General features: G+C 44.8%; 1 pseudogene; it reads right to left on the bottom strand.

The window, feature by feature from the left end:
* Window positions 1-12,360, bottom strand: part of LOC125518383 — a 55,753-nt pseudogene extending 43,393 nt beyond the window's left edge.
* Between the last annotated feature and the right edge of the window lie 539 nt (window positions 12,361-12,899).

Genomic DNA, 12,899 nt, shown 5'->3' with positions numbered 1-12,899 from the left:
CAGCTCGGTGGAAGCCATGCTGGTTCTCCGCTGAGATGGCGGGGTAGCTTCGGGGGAAGCTTCGGCAGTTTGTTTGCTGCGATTTGCTTCTCGTTTCTCTATTGCTTGTACCCTAGCGTGCAGCGCCTGCAGTTGGGTCTGCTCCACTTTCTTCCTCCTCTCGTGGCATTTGTAACCGCCTGCGTTCGGAAACCCAGCCTTCCACGGAATGGAGCCTAGCATGCCTCGTGTCCGTCCAGGGTGCTCAGGATTCCCGAGGGCCATTGTGAGCTCGTCGTTCTCTCTGTCTGGAACGAACGTCCCTTGCTGTGCTGCTTCGATATAGTGCTTAAGCCTCTTGAATGGTATTTCCATTTGCTCGTCCGTCCAAATGCACTTCCCTGATACAGGGTCCAAGGTTCCGCCAGCCCCGAATAACCAAGTCCGGCAACGGTCTAGCCAGTTAATTGTCTCTGGTTCAATCCCTTTATCAACCAGATCATTCTCAGTCTTGGCCCACTTAGGACGGGCTACGAGGTAGCCACCTGACCCCGTGCGATGGTGATGCTTCTTCTTCGCAGCATTTTGCTTGTTTGTCGCCGACATCTTCTTACTCTTTTCCGATGTCTTGTGGGCCACAAATGCGGGCCAGTGATCTCTGATCTTCTCATATCTGCCCTTGAATTCTGGTGTCTCTTTTTTATCGACAAACTTATTCAGCTCTTTCTTCCACCTCCTGAATAGTTCTGCCATCCTCTTAAGAGCAAAAGACTTGATTAATTGATCTTTAACTGGCTACTCCGGATCATCCTCTGGCGGTAGGGTGAAATTTGACTTCAGCTCAGTCCAAAGATCATTTTTCTACATATCATTGACATAAGACACCTCAGGGTCTTCTGTAGCCGGCTTTAACCATTGCTGGATGCTGATCGGGATCTTGTCCCTAACCAGAACCCCGCACTGAGCAACAAATGCGCTCTTTGTCCGGATGGGTTCAATCGGTTGGCCGTCAGGCGCGATTGCTATGATCTCAAACCTTTCATCCGAGCTTAACTTTTTCTTCGGCCCTCGTCTCTTTACCAAAGTTGTGCTCGATCCGGAGGGCTAGAAAAAAGAACAAAGACTTAATTAAGATGTGTACATACCAAAACAATGAATGCATCAATTAGCTAGTCAGCACAGGCTTAACTAATATATATACCTGGCCCGACTCGGTTCGGTCACCGGAGACGTCATCACGGTCTCCTTCTTGCACCGGCATTGGGTCACCGGAGCCGTCCTCACAGTCTCCTTCTTGCACCGGCATTGGGTCACCGAAGCCATCATAATCATAGCAAGCTGCTTCCAGACCATCGGTGTCGTTGAGAAACAATGAGTAGATAGCATCACTTCCTCGTGCGATTATGTCCCCCAACAACTCTTCTTGTACTTCGTCTCGGGTTGTGTCCATAGTTTCTACAAATATTTACAACATGGCAATTATTATTCAAACATGACAGATGGATATATTAGTGGCAAACGTAGAACTAATATTAATTAGTGGCCTCGACGCTGCTTCTCTAGGGTTTGGGGTGGCCTCGACAACGCTTCAAGGATAAAAAAAGAGTAAGAAGAAGAAAAAAAGAGGAGAAGAAAGAATAGAGGAGCCCACGTCACTTGTGGGACGTGGATATAGTGTCCGACACCGACGGCCACATGTATCTCACACCGGCGATACTTGCTATTTAGGGTTTCCTCTACCGCTCGGCGACCCTCTATTCTTTCTTCTCCTTTTTTTTCCTCTTCCTCTTCTTTTTTTTATCCTCTTCTTCCTCTCAATGTTCGACGACCCTCGACCCCTCGGCGACCCTAAACCCCCTCTCGACCCTCGACCCCTCGGCGATCGTCGACCCCCTCTCGACCCTCATATATAAAACCTTTTCTTCCTTCTTCTTCCTTCCATTCCTTCTTCTTAAATATATAAAACTTTTTATAAAATGAAACTAACCTAAAATGTACTAAATCAGAGAACATATATAGATAAAACTTTTCTAATTAAAAATCTAACTTTTGCATATATGTATTTTTAAAACATCATTACAATTGAAAAAATACATACATACATACAAAAAACATGTAAAAAATACATACATACATATATGAACATACATCAAAAAATACATATATCTAAAAAATACATACATACATATATATATGAAAATGTAAAAACATGTAAAAACAGCATGTATAATTTAAAAAATTGCACGGCGGCGGCGGCGGCAGACGCGCGGTGCTCGCAGAGGGCGCGGGCGACGGCCAGCGAGGGCGCGGGCGATGGCGACCGCGGGGGCGAGGGCGCGGGCGACGGCCGGCGAGGGCGCGGGCGACGGCGATGGTGGGCGCGGGCGATGACGGGCGCGGGGGACGGCGACGGCGGGGGCGAGGGCGCGGGCGATGGCCGGCGAGGGTGCGGGCGACGGCGACGACGGGCGCGGGCGACGGCGACGGCGGGGGCGGCGGGCGGCGTCGGGGCAGCCTGGCGGCGTCGATGTGCTCGGCGTCGTCGGGGACAACTGCGAGGGAATGTGAAAATTTCCTAAGTGTTGGCTTATATAGCAAAGGCATTGGTCCCGGTTCGTGGCTCAAACCGGGACCAATGCCCCCTTCAGTCCCGGTTGGTGCCACCAACCGGGACCAAAGGCCGCCGCTTCCATTGGTCCCGGTTTGTGCCGCGAACCGGGACCAATGCCCCCTTTAGTCCCGGTTGCTGGCACCAACTGGGACCAAAGGCCTCGTGCTGCCCCGCGCCAAAACTTTAGTCCCACCTCGCTAGCTGAGAGAGCTCGAGAGTGGTTTATAAGCGCTGCTGCGCCTTCCCTCTCGAGCTCCTCTCAAATGCAGGCTTTCGGGCCTAACCCTGCGCTGTGTGCCTGTGGGCCTACTGGGCCTCCTGCGGGTCTGAATCCTGGCCCATGGTAGGGTTTCTAGTCGTATTCAGGCCGTGGGGGCCCAGTAGGTGGCACTTTTTTTCTTTGTTGCTTTATTTATTTTATTTTGTTTCTACTTACAACAAAATACTTATTGTTGCTATTTTTTCCAGTTTTTTTGTTTTGTTTTATACATTATTTATTTTCTTTTGTTTTTTACTTTATTTTTAAATTCTTTTTTGCTTTTAGTTTTAGAAAAATTATGAACTTTCTGTTAGTGCCATTAGTTTTCAAATTTGAAAACACTTTTTTTGTTTTTTTTCTTTGTTGCTTTATTTATTTTATTTTGTTTCTACTTACAACAAAATACTTATTGTTGCTATTTTTTCCAGTTTTTTTGTTTTGTTTTCTGCATTATTTTTTTTTTTGTTTTTTGCTTTATTTTTTAATTCTTTTTGCTTTTAGTTTTAGAAAAATTATAAACTTTCTGTTAGTGCCATTAGTTTTCAAATTTGAAAACACTTTTTTAGTTTTTTAGTTTCATTTGTTGCTTTATTTATTTTATTTTGTTTCTATTTACAAAAAATACTTATTGTTGCTATTTTTATTTTTTCCCAGATTTTTTGTTTTGTTTTCTGCATTATTTATTTTCTTTTGTTTTTTGCTTTATTTTTTATTTCTTTTTGCTTTTAGGTCAGCAAAATTATAAACTTTCTATTAGTGCCATTAGTTTTAGAAAAATTATAAATTTTCTATTAGTGCCATTAGTTTTCAAATTTGAATAGTTAAAATTTGAATTCTTTGAAATTTGTGTGAATCACAAGTTTGTGATTAACTTTACTAAAAAAATGAACATAGATGCACCTATAGAGAAAATTCGACCTAAATTCATAGTGTTCAAATGATCTCTGAAAAAGTTGGCATAGCATACTCGTGTGTTACAAAGTTGGCATGGTATCATCATAATAGTTGCGGGAGAAATTCTTCACTTTTTCTTCGCTTGTATCATTTGCTTATTGCGCCGTAACCATGGATAATCTTCATCGTTTATCAGGATGCTTGGGTCAGCCTTGACATTGAAGGGAGGAATTTCATGAAACTTTTCATAATCTTCAGACATGTCTGTCTTGCCCTCCACTCCCAGGATGTCCCTTTTTCCTGAAAGAACTATGTGGCGCTTTGGCTCATCGTATGATGTATTTGCTTCCTTATCTTTTCTTTTTCTCGGTTTGGTAGACATGTCCTTCATATAGATAACCTGTGCCACATCATTGGCTAGGACGAACGGTTCGTCAATGTACCCAAGATTTTTCAGATCCACTGTTTTCATTCTGTACTATGGGTCTACCTGTACCCCGCCTCCTGACAGATTGACCCATTTGCACTTAAACAAAGGGACCTTAAAATCATGTCCGTAGTCAAGTTCCCATATGTCCACTATGTAACCATAATATGTGTCCTTTCCGCTCTCGGTTGCTGCATCAAAGCGGACACCGCTGTTTTGGTTGGTGCTCTTTTGATCTTGGGCGATCGTGTAAAATGTATTCCCATTTATCTCGTATTCTTTGTAAGTCAATACAATCAAAGATGGTCTCCTGGACAACAAGTACAGCTCATCACAAATAGTGGTGTCACCTCTGAGACGTGTTTCCAACCAACTGCTGAAAGTCCTGATGTGTTCACATGTAATCCAGTCGTCGCACTGCTCCGGGTGTTTGGAGCGCAGACTGTTCTTGTGTTCATCGACATACGGGGTCACCAAGGTAGAGTTCTGTAGAACTGTGTAGTGTGCTTGAGACCAAGAATATCCGTCCCTGCATATTATTGAGTCACTTCCAAAAGTGCCTTTTCCAGTCAGTCTCCCCTCATACCGCGATTTAGGGAGACCTATCTTCTTAAGGCCAGGAATGAAGTCAATACAAAACCCGATAACATCCTCTGTTTGATGGCCCATGGAGATGCTTCCTTCTGGCCTAGCGCGGTTACGGACATATTTCTTTAGGACTCCCATGAACCTCTCAAAGGGGAACATATTGTGTAGAAATATGGGCCCCAAAATGACAATCTCGTCGACTAGATGAACTAGGACGTGCGTCATGATATTGAAGAAGGATGGTGGGAACACCAGCTCGAAACTGACAAGACATTGCGCCACATCACTCCTTATCCTTGGTACGATTTCTGGATCGATCACCTTCTGAGAGATTGCATTGAGGAATGCACATAGCTTCACAATGAATAATCGGACGTTTTCCGATAGAAGCCCCCTCAATGCAACCGGAAGCAGTTGCGTCATAATCACGTGGCAGTCATGAGACTTTAGGTTCTGAAACTTTTTCTCTGGCATATTTATTATTCCCTTTATATTCGACGAGAAGCCAGTCGTGACCTTCATACTGAGCAGGCATTCAAAGAAGATTTCTTTCTCTTCTTTCGTAAGAGCGTAGCTGGCAGGACCTTTATACTGCTTCGGAGGCATGCCGTCTTTTTCGTGCAAACGTTGCAGGTCCTCCCGTGCCTCAGGTGTATCTTTTGTCTTCCCATACATGCCCAAGAAGCCTAGCAGGTTCACGCAAAAGGTTCTTCATCACGTGCATCACGTCGATTGAAGAGCGGACCTCTAGGTCTTTCCAGTAGGGTAGGTCCCAAAATATAGATTTCTCCTTCCACATGGGTGCGTGTCCCTCAGCGTCATTCGGAACAGCTAGTCCGCCGGGACCCTTTCCAAAGATTACGTGTAAATCATTGACCATAGCAAGTACGTGATCACCGGTACGCATGGCGGGCATCTTCCGGTGATCTGCCTCGCCTTTGAAATGCTTGCCTTTCTTTCGACATTGATGGTTGGTCGGAAGAAATCGATGATGGCCCAGGTACACATTCTTCCTGCATTTGTCCAGGTATATACTTTCAGTGTCATCTAAACAGTGTGTGCATGCGTGGTATCCTTTGTTTGTCTGTCCTGAAAGGTTACTGAGAGCGGGCCAATCGTTGATGGTCACGAACAGCAACGCCTTTAGGTTAAATTCTTCCTGTCTGTGCTCATCCCATGTACGTACACTGTTTCCATTCCACGACTGTAAAAGTTCTTCAACTAATGACCTTAGGTACACATCAATGTCGTTGCTGGGTTGCTTAGGGCCTTGGATGAGAACTGGCATCATAATGAACTTCTGCTTCATGCACATCCAAGGAGGAAGGTTATACATACATTGAGTCACGAGCCAGGTGTTGTGATTGCTGCTCTGCTCTCCGAAAGGATTAATGCCATCCGCGCTTAAAGCAAACCATACGTTCCTTGGGTCCTTTGAAAACTCATCCCAGTACTTTCTCTCGATTTTTCTCCACTGCGACCCGTCAGCGGGTGCTCTCAACTTCCCGTCTTTCTTACGGTCCTCACTGCGCCATCGCATCAACTTGGCATGCTCTTCGTTTCTGAACAGACGTTTCAACAGTGGTATTATAGGAGCATACCACATCACCTTCGCAGGAACCCTCTTCCTGGGGGGCTCGCCGTCAACATCACCAGGGTCATCTCGTCTGATCTTATACCGCAATGCACCGCATACCGGGCATGCGTTCAGATCCTTGTATGCACCGCGGTAGAGGATGCAGTCATTAGGGCATGCATGTATCTTCTCCACCTCCAATCCTAGAGGGCATACGACCTTCTTTGTTGTGTATGTACTGTCGGGCAATTCGTTATCCTTTGAAACCTTCTTCTTCAATATTTTCAGTAGCTTCTCAAATCCTTTGTCAGGCACAGCATTCTCTGCCTTCCACTGCAGCAATTCCAGTACGGTACCGAGCTTTGTGTTGCCATCTTCGCAATTGGGGTACAACCTTTTTTTTTATCCTCTAACATGCGATCGAACTTCAGCTTCTCCTTTTGACTTTCGCATTGCGTCCTTGCATCGACAATGACCCGGCGGAGATCATCATCATCGGGCACATCGTCTGGTTCCTCTTGATCTTCAGCAGCTTCACCCGTTGCAGCATCATTGGGCACATCGTCTGGTTCCTCTTGATCTTCACCAGCTCCCCCCGTTGCAGCATCACCGTATTCAGGGGGCACATAGTTGTCATCGTACTCTTCTTCTTCGCCGTTTTCCATCATAACCCCTATTTCTCCGTGCCTCGTCCAAACATTATAGTGTGGCATGAAACCCTTGTAAAGCAGGTGGGAGTGAAGGATTTTTCGGTTAGAGTAAGACCTCGTATTCCCACATTTAATGCATGGACAACACATAAAACCATTCTGCTTGTTTGCCTCAGCCGCATCGAGAAACTCATGCACGCCCTTAATGTACTCGAAGGTGTGTCTGTCACCGTACATCCATTGTCGGTTCATCTGCGTGCATTATATATAATTAAGTGTCCAAATTAATAGAAGTTCATCATCACATTAAAACCAAAGTACATACATAGTTCTCATCTAACAACATATAGCTCTCCAGAGCATCTAATTAATTAAACCATACATTAAAACTATGTAAAACATTTCAATACGAAAACAAATGCGATCATAATCGCAACCAAGGTAACAATTGATCCAACGGCATAATGATACCAAGTCTTGGCATGAATGGAATATTTTCTAATCTTTCTAATCTTCAAGCGCATTGCATCCATCTTGATCTTGTGATCATCGACAACATCCGCAACATGCAACTCCAATATCATCTTCTCCTCCTCAATTTTTTTATTTTTTCCTTCAACATATTGTTTTCTTCTTCAACTAAATTTAACCTCTCGGCAATAGGGTCGGTTGGAATTTCCGATTCACATACATCCTACATAAATAAAATCTATGTCACGTTGGTCGGCATAATTTTCATAAACAATAAATGAACCAATAGTTATAAAGATAATATATATACCACATCCGAATCATAGACAGGACGAGGGCCGACGGGGGCGGATACCAAAACCATCTCACTATATAAGATGCAATAATAAAAGTAAGAAAATAATACAAGTATCTATGTAAACATACAAGTAAGAATATTTTTTCATTTCAGAAAGAAGATAAGAATAAGAGGCTCACCACGGTGGTGCCGGCGATGAGCTCGGCGCGGGTGATCGACGGCGGTGAAGACGGGGACGGGGCGTGACAGACCGCTAAACCTAAACAAATATTGAGAAAAATGGAGTTTGGAGGTCGAGCTTGGAGAGGAGAAAGCTTAAGTAGTGTGGCTCGGGCATTCCATCGAACACCTTGTGTGCATAGGAGGTGAGCTAGAGCACCACCAAGCCCTCTCCCCCTCGGCCAGAAAAAACAGAGCAGTGTGCTATGCTCTTACGCGAGGGGGTATACATAGGCACCTCATTGGTCCCGGTTGGTGGCATGAACCGGGACTAAAGGGGAGCCTTTGGTCCCGATTCAAGCCACCAACCGAGACCAATGGTGGTGGGCCAGGAGCGAGGCCCATTGGTCCCGGTTCGTCCCACCAACCGAGACCAAAAGGTCCAGACGAACCGGGACCAATGGCCCACGTGGCCCGGCCGGCCCCCTGGGCTCACGAATCGGGTCCAATGCCCCCAGTGGTCCCGGTTTTAGACTGAACCGGGACTGATGGGCTGACCCGGCCTGGAGCTTTGCCCCCTTTTCTACTAGTGCTAGGCGGCAGCGGCGAGCGGGGTCGGCGGCGGGCGGCGGCGCGCGGCGCTGGCGCCGGCGGCGGGCTGGCGGCGCCAGGGTTTCGGGGGCTGGGGCAACTTGGGCCTCGGGCCTCGAGGGCGCGGCTTATAAAACCCCGGGCTAAGTGTCCTAGCCGGACACGGCCCGGTAAGTCGGTTCGCACTTTTTAAAAAAAAATATTTTGACGCGCAGAAAAACGGTTAAAAGAAATACTAAACGGACACCAAAAATTCTGAAATAAAATTTTCCCCATCCTCTAAACATATATCGGACAAAGTCAACATTTATTTGAGCCTCTAATACAATTTTGAAAACGCATATTTTTCCTAATCCAAGTAAAATAGCGATAAAATCCTAAATAAAAATATACAAATTGATTTTAATATTTTTCCTGCAACATTTCATTATTTTGCAGAAGTCATATTATCTCCTCTCATATAATTTTAATATGAAATATTTTCGGGAAGAAAAGAAAATTAAACCGAAGTGATTCTTGTTTCAATATTTGAGAAAAATTCAAATATGAGAACTAGGAAAATCCCCAACTCTCTCCGAGGGTCCTTGAGTTGATTAGGATTTCGAGAATCGCAAAACGAAATGCAATAAAATATGATATGCATGAATGACCTATGTATAACATTCCAAATTGAAAATTTGGGATGTTATAATAATACGACCCCAATGTATTAATTAACTCAGAAAGGTCCCTTCATAAATTGTTCAGTTTGCTCGGATGGTGTATCAGCCGTTTAGTTGAAGCTTTCAATAGTGTAGTTCGTGGTGCACCTCTGACCCTTTCCCTTCCTCTCTTTGGCTTTCTTCTCTCTTTCTTCTAATTAGTTGTCAGCCGAAGAGCACCACAGGTAACTACTATTTCTTCCCTTATCTACCTTTCTACCCCTGTGTTTTCAATCTCACCACAAACGCAGTAATCACCCAGCATGGCTGCTCCTCTTCTCCATCGACCCATCTCTGATTGTGTGGTGCGACGTGAGCAACACGATGCAGTCCTCGAAGAGGCCAGCGGTGTATGGGACAAAGGAGCTGACCTTCCCTGCAGTGGCGCCGCTCCTGGCCTAGGAATCCGACGAGGGAGGAGCAGTGCGGCGCCGGAATGATGGCTACAGCGCGCCAACATTTGCAGACAGCGGCACACCGAAAGAGGTCGGCAACGCCGTGCACGCGCGCAAGGATCTCCAGTACGACGTCCTCCGGCAGCCTCACCAAGTCACTAGCGTGTAGGCTTCCGGGTCCCTCACCTATCATCTCTTTCACCGCACTCCGGCAACCTCACCAGCGAGAGCACCGCGCAAGTGTGTGTGTGTGTGGGGTATTCTACTTGCATCACGTATGCAGGCAAGCATGATTAATTTTTTCTAATTACCCTATGTACGTAGCCAATGGATCCTAGCTAAGAGACACATCAGATCATGTTGATATCTTTTCGTCAGGATTTCTCCATGGTCATTCAGTTTGTTTTCATTTGCTTATGCTCAACTTTCTTTCTACTATTTTTTGGGGCCATTACTACTATTGAACATTTAACCCCTATAAATTTGTTGAATTTAACTTCTACCTGTGCGTGCTAACAATTTCCCGCAGCAACGCGCGGGGTGTCATCTAGTATACATATAATTGTAGGGGCCTTTGCGACACCTCTATTCCTGAAGAATCTTCTGGTCTCGATCTGTCTGCAAACAATCACAAGCAACTATAATTTAATCAATTCAGCACATATACATAACCGTTTCAGCATGCACATAGCAATGATACACATTATCCCAGTAAAACTCAACCAGATCATCTTGTGTGCATGCTGAACTTCTACTGTACAGCTAGCTTGGGCGAGTCAAAACAATTCAAGCATGCAAGTAATCTACATTCCATAATAAGAACAGAAACATATCAGGCGAAGGTACCGGAATTAAAAAAAACAAAGCAAGTGTAGACTGTTGTCTTCTGTCAAAATTAAATTCATGTGACAAAATATCACACAACAATTTGCACACAAAATAAGATGGATGCCGTAGTAGAACTGAAGTATACTGATGCTCCAACAGGAAGAGTGCACTCTACATGGTAGAAACTCCTAAATAGTTGTGAATCTTTAACATAAGATATGGTATTATAGTACCAACCAGGCCAAATCCGGACGAAAACACAGTTTACAGTCCACAAATACGACTAATTAATAAAAGAAACTTAGCAACAAGAAGCTAAGCACCAAAATAAAGAGTAGTTTAGTTGCTTTTATCTATCGAAAACTAGTACACAACATTCATTTAGCACACTTATTGGTGATATCTGAATTATTGCTTTTTTTGCAGGGATATCTGAATTTTCGTTATATGGCCATAACATTTAAGTGATATGTATATACTCTCTTCCACCAAACCAAAAGTGAAGTCAAGTTGGCATCAACCACTAGCTTGAACAGTGACATAACTTTGCAGAGCTTGCGACGATTTATTTATTTTGCTAAAGTATAACTGAAAATACAAATCATTCTTCTTCCCAGCTCATCGCAAAAGAAAGGGAAACGAAAGTAGTTCGAGCCTTGCAAGCTTCGTGTCTTCTGGTATTGGATTCCCTTCGTTTAGGCCGTGGAATGATTTGTTATTCAGTTCACCAGATCCTGCAAAGAAATTATTTCAGTAAGAACAGAGTTGATGGAAGCAGCGATTAGGAGCCCAGTGCATTTGCAGCTAGGCGTGAACAGTACATTCAATTAAAATTGCAAAAATAAAACTTTTTTTCATCAAAGACGCTCTAAGGTGCATGCAAAAATTCATAGTGAAAATGTGAAATGATTCGAGGAGCTTTCATCAAAAGTAAATTAGGTTGTGAAAGAAACTTTCAAAAAGAACGCCACTGAACCCAGTTTTTTTGCTAAAAGCTCCTCAAATGTTATTTAACCACAAAATTTTGCACGCACTTAGCACACTTGAGCATATTGAATGCCAAAAACTTTCTGATACGTATTTCTGATTGTTTTGGTATTTATTCTAAATTTACTGTTCATCAAGAGGATATGAGCTTCGACTCATATAGCAATTACCGAGAGTTGGCTCATTATAGTACTCCTCATTATTTATTATAGCAAAGGAAGGGGAGTACTATATGTTTGTGTGACCATACAAACGCGTATACTATATATACTCCTACTCCCTCTTTTCCTAAATATAAGTCTTTTTAGAGATTTTAATGCATACTACAGACGAAGCAAAATGAGTGAATCTACCCTCTAAAATATGTTTATATACATCTGTAGTTCTTGTTGCAATCTCTATAAAAGCTTATATTTAGAAATACGTAGAAACCCTCTCGCAAAAAAAAGAAATACGTAGAAACCCCTCGCAAAAAAAATGTACTAGAAACGGAGGGAGTAGATATATAGCGACTATATGTACTAGAGACGAACACGTACCGGGAGCAGCGGTAGTTGTAGGAGGGGGATGGGAGGAAGTTGGCCCTGATGCCGCACCCGGCGCCGGTGCTGAGCATCGCGGCGTGGCGGGGGTTCACGTTGCCGGCGGCGACCATGACCGAGCGCACGCACTCGCAGAGCTCCCGCCGCTGTTCCCTGGTGCTGGTGGTTGCCAAGTCGCTGATGGTCCGGAGCCCCTCGCAGCAGCGGGGCTGGGGGAAGACCAGGACCGGCCCGTCCTCGAAGCTCGTGACGTAGTCGGTGCATTCGCCGAACGCGATCTGCGCGACGCGGCAGTCGCTCGTGTCCGCCCCCGCCTCGGCGCCCCGGCCGCCGGCGAGCAGGAGGAGCGCCACGACGGCGGCGGCGGCCAGCGTCGCCGTCGCGAGGTGGCAGGCAGGCGCCATGCGTGGTTGGGTTGCACCTGTGCAGGGATCGCTGAATGGATGTAGAGATGTGAGCGAGCGAGTGTGCATGCGTGTGTGTGTGTGGCGACGAGACGAGAGGCGTGCGAAGTATTTGTAGGGAAGAGAGACGCTCCGGCGGAGATGGGAAACGTTCTTCTCCGCGTAAACGTACGTGCCCATGGATTAATTTTTACGTTGGCACTTGGCAGACGGTTATGGAGCGGGAAGATTAACTAGATACCGGCTCTAGTAATGGGAGTTTACAGCCTCGTTTCTTTTCTTTTTTTCATTTCTGCAGAATGCGTTTCCAACCAGCAGTGAATTCTCAGCTCTGTGTCATGCATTGTGTTTTGCAGCAGCAAAATATAAAATGATTAACTGAATTCAAATAGAATTTAAGTTCTTCAAACAGTTTGTTGGTGGATGAGTAATGTTTATATTATTTTTAGATACTGTATGAGTACTGTTATTTTGTAACATGAAAAAAAATAATAGTACTGTTATTCTGTACTAACTCCTCAGGATTGCTTTTTTTATGG

This window comes from Triticum urartu, chromosome 7, assembly GCF_003073215.2.
Source record: "Triticum urartu cultivar G1812 chromosome 7, Tu2.1, whole genome shotgun sequence".
Taxonomy (NCBI): Eukaryota; Viridiplantae; Streptophyta; class Magnoliopsida; order Poales; family Poaceae; genus Triticum; species Triticum urartu.
Note: the sequence above shows the minus strand (reverse complement) of the source record. Positions and strands in the feature narration are given on the sequence as shown.